Raw genomic sequence first — 3,889 nt, 5'->3', positions numbered from 1 at the left:
GCCGTTTCCCCCATAGGCTTCAATGGGCTTTCACATAGAACTTGCAAAGTCTGGAATGTAAAGATATGATAATATCTTGAGGAGAGACAAAGACAGGACATTCAAAGTAAAGGTTGCCACCCAGAATGTTTATGGTTAAACAGTTTCTAGAGAAGGATAAAAGGTCACTTGCAAATTAACTTGCATAGCCAGGAGCAATCAGTTTCTGGCATAAGCAGATTTCGAGGCAGTTATCATGTAAAGCACGGCCATCTGAGCAGATTGTCACGTAGGACTGGTCTCACAAGAAGGGGTGTGGGGCTTCAGGCCCCCAACAGTGGCTGGGCCATGGTGCCTGGATATTTGGTCAAGCGTTGTTCTGGATGTTTCCATGGGGGTGTTGTTTGGATGAGACTTACATTTAAAGCGGTAGACTTCAAGTAAAGCAGACTGCCCTCCATATACAGGTGGGCCACATCTAATCAGTTAAAGGCTGAACAAAACAAAAGGCCAACCATCCTGAGCAAGAGGGACTGCCATTTGACTTTGTTTGCAATATGGACTCTTTGTGGTTCACCAGCAGACTGCCTTCAAACTGACACTGCAACTGTTTTTTGAATTTCCAGCCTGCTGGCCTCCCCTGTTACATTTTGGACTCGCCAGACCTCCACAATTGCGTGAACCAGTTCCTTAGAATAAATCTCTTTTTCTCTGTGTACACATCCTATTGGTTCTGTTTCTCTGCAGAGCCCTGACTAATATGCAGTAGGCACACCACGCATGTCTCACTTCCTTCTGAAGAGCATCGTTCAAGGTCAGATAGCTACTCAGTGGCAGAGACATCATTCAAATCCAAGTTTCTCTAGCTTCAAATCCCCTTTTCTGTTCACCGAAACACACTCCTTGGGGTCCAGGGCAGAGCTTTTGAAAAACTAAAACTTAAATCACTGGCTTCTTGTTGGTATGATGATCCTAATGGGAATCTAATGGGATAGCTCATGGGGAGGTGAGCAACTGGGCTCATGGCATAGCTGTGCTGGGCTCTACAAAACACAGCTGGTCTTCAAGGCTGAGAAAACACAAGCTTGGGTCCTTGCCAGCCCAGGTTGGCTGGGATCAGGGTGACCTGATTTTTCTGAGTCCTTCAGTTTCAGTGGAAGGAGAGGTGATGTTTCTTTCCACCCCAGGTGCCTAGGAGTTTAGCTGGGGAGCCCATTATCCCATCAACCACTCACTGAAGGGATGCTCTGCTTTTCTGTTCCTTCTCAGTATTTCCTGGCAGCAGCTCCTTTCCCCCCACGCTTTTAATTCCTGCCTCTCAGTCTAAACAGGGGACCTGAAAAGCACAAGGCACAGAGGATGAAGGAAGGAAATTTAGGGTTCATGATAGAAGAGAGGGGCTACTGGACTGAGGGATGATGCAGCTCTCACTTACTAATCTTCCCTATTTAGGACCAAAAAGAAGGTGGCCTGAGATGAAGAAGTAATTTTCTTATGATTCCTTTCTGCCTTTTGGCAGCCTGAGTTTCAGCACTGCAAAACCAGAGCAGGTTTTTCCAATTGCTTCGGGCAGCAGAATGAGTCCCAAATGTCACATGCCTGAGCTCCTCCACTTCTTGAAATTAGGGCCAGCTGCTTGACAGCCAGAAGCTGAGGAACGGAGAGGTGCCAGCTGGTATACGGGAAGCATGAAAACCCACCCCCCCTAACTGTTTTGTGGCTCCTCTGGGCACAGGAGGAGGACAAGAAGTATACAAATATATTTCAAAAAGCTCATGGAAAGATTTGTATTATCACTTAATTATATTTTTTCACAAACTTTTTGAAGAACCCTTGTACTTGTTTTATTCTTTCATGGGTTTCTTTGAAAGAAATCTATGATTTAACTGTAAATAACTGAGAATGATCTCCTAAATATTCAGTATACCAAATTATTATTTGTATGTATTATGTATATACATCCCAGGGAGTATTAAACATATTAAACCCTCCCTATCACTGTAGTCTTCTTGATTACATGCTTATCCCACGTCTTTGCTGGTGTGTGCGTCTTCTGTAATCATTGCTTCTTTGCCTTCAGAAGCTGTGCATAAAAGCCCATGCATTCATCAGAGAAGAAGCAAATTAAGATTAAACATATGTAGCGCATCAATTACTGTAAATAGGCTAAATACTATAATTTAAAAAATATGACTAGATTACAAAGCAAAACCCGACTATAAACTGAGAAAAGAGACATGTTTAAAATAAAGTGACTCATGGAGTTGAAAATAAAATGATGGAAATAGGCATGTCAGGGAAATACAAGTTAAAAGAAAGTATGCACCCTTATCTTCATGTCAAAGTTAAAGCCAAGGCAAAAAAAAAAAAAAGCATTAAATGAAACAAAGAAGGACACTTTAGGATTTTAAAGAGTACCACATTTAAGATCTAACAAATAAGTCCCATGGTCTATGGGGCCATGAAGATTTTTGTTTGTTTTCTTTTTTGGTCCAGCATTTTGATGAAAAAATTAGAATTTATAGAAAGACTTAAAAAGATCAGACAATTTCAAATAAAAAAGTCTGGATTTCCAGCTTCTCTTATAAAATCAGAAAGTCTGGCAACAGTGGGCCTGAATTTTCATGTAGCATCAATCATTTAGGCAGGGTTTGGCAAGCAATAGCCTGTGGACAAAATCCAGCCTACCATCCATAGAAATCCACACCAAGGAAACCTGTGCCAACACACCTAATAATCAAACTCCAGAAAACTAAAGACTAAGAAAAAATCTTCAAAGCATGTGAGAGAAATAACAATTTAACTATAATTTCTAAATGGAAACCATGGAGGCCAGAAGGAAGTGGTGTAATATTTTTAATGTGCCGTAAGAAAAGAACTGTCAACCCACAATTCTATATCCAGTGAAAATATCCTTCAGGAATGAAAGAAAAAGCAAGATATTTTCAGATGAAGGAAAATTAAGAGAGTTTATCACCAGCAGACCTACCATAAAGAGATTGGCAGAATGATTTAAAAAAACCAAACATGATCTAACAATAGGTAAACGTAAATAAAATGAAAATCTGGCTTCTTAGAAAAATCAATGAAATTGGCAAATCTATATCAAGATTCACAAAGAAAAATAAAATGATTTAAAAAACACTACTTACCAATACCAGAAATTAAACAGGAGATATCACTATAGACTTTACAGATATCAAAACAATAATAAGAGAATACTATAAACAATTCTACACACATACATTTGACAACTTAGGTGAAATGGGCCAATTCCTTAAAAGACACAAACTATCACAAAATGAGTCATTTAATTGCCCTGGAACTATGAAAGAAATTAAATGTGTAATTTAAAAACTCCTTATAAAGAACTATTCAAGCCCAGATAGTTTTGCTAGAGATTTCCACCAATTGTCTAAAGATGAATGAGGGCCACCACAATCTCTTCCAGAAAAATAGAAAAGGAAATACTTCCCAGCCTGTTTTATGAGGCCACCACTACTCTGATGCCAAAAACAGACAAAGAAAATGCAAAGAAGGAAAACATTCGCCAATGTCCCTCATGAATGTAGCCACCATCTGTTTTTGTAAATAAAGTTTTATTGGAACACAGCCATACCCATATGTTTACATATTGTCTATGACTGTTTTCACACTATGATGGCAGAGCTGAGTGGATGTGATAGAGACAGTTTGACTTGAAAAACCTAATATATTTATCATCTGCTCCTTTACAGAGGAAGCTGGCTGATAAGATTGAGAGCTGAGAAGAAATTGGTCTCTTTAGAAAGGACATGCATGGGCCGGCCCGGTGGCGCACTGGAGAGTGTGCTGCTTGGGAGCGCGGTGGCGCTCCCACCGAGGGTTTGGATCCCATATACAGACCGGTTCCCGCTCACTGGCTGAGCGA

Source organism: Galeopterus variegatus, unplaced genomic scaffold (genome assembly GCF_000696425.1).
Source record: "Galeopterus variegatus unplaced genomic scaffold, G_variegatus-3.0.2 Scaffold4524, whole genome shotgun sequence".
In the NCBI taxonomy this organism is placed as follows: Eukaryota; Metazoa; Chordata; class Mammalia; order Dermoptera; family Cynocephalidae; genus Galeopterus; species Galeopterus variegatus.
This window is presented reverse-complemented; position numbering follows the sequence as displayed.